We start from the raw sequence: 772 nt of genomic DNA on the forward strand, positions 1-772 counted from the left end.
GCCCGTCCCCTCGCTGTCTGCCTGGCAGGGCTTTGGAAATGCAGCGGGTGCCACCAACCTCTCTGGGTCCTGCCTGCACTGGGGAACCCCAACTCCTCCTCCTCCAAAGCACGGCATGCTCCCGAAAACACGAGTCAAGACCCCGCAACGCTTTCCTTGCCAGGAAAAACTCCACTGCTGGCCTCTCTAGGTGCTGTGAGAAAACTGCTGGGGTCCCATCAATCATCAACGCCTGAGCCTGTACAACACCGGTGGAGGTGCTCAGCGCCTTCGTTATCAGCAATGGCCATTTCTCACCCGCCTCTGCCTCATTTCCTTCCCTCCTCTCCTCCACTTCAACAGCAGGCACGGAGGATGGTGGGGTTTCATGGCTCATCCAGCTTTGGGATGTGTGGCGGACCAGGGCAGGGACCGGGAAGAGTCATCGGTTTCCCAGGGCTGGGAATGGGCCGACACCTTTTGGAAGCAAAGGAGACCACGTCGGCTCCTTCTCCTACGTCCACCCGCCCCATCCCCGGCAGTGCCCGAGGGACAGCTCACCGAGGCAGGGCTGGGCACGGGAAGGCGATGCGCTTGGCTGCGGGCAGGGCTGGCAGAGACGAGGCGGCAGCAGGGCTGCGGTGGCATTTCCCTACGGAGAGGTAGCGTGAGAGATGGGGGGGTGAGGGGGGCTGCCTGCTAGTAAAGGAGCGAGACGTGACCGAGGTACGTTTGTGGCTCCTCAGAAAGATGCCCGGTGCCAGGCTGTACACTGCTTTGGGGTTGTTTTGTG

The sequence above is a fragment of the Cariama cristata genome, unplaced genomic scaffold, assembly GCF_000690535.1.
Source record: "Cariama cristata isolate BGI_N322 unplaced genomic scaffold, ASM69053v1 scaffold15345, whole genome shotgun sequence".
Taxonomy (NCBI): domain Eukaryota; kingdom Metazoa; phylum Chordata; class Aves; order Cariamiformes; family Cariamidae; genus Cariama; species Cariama cristata.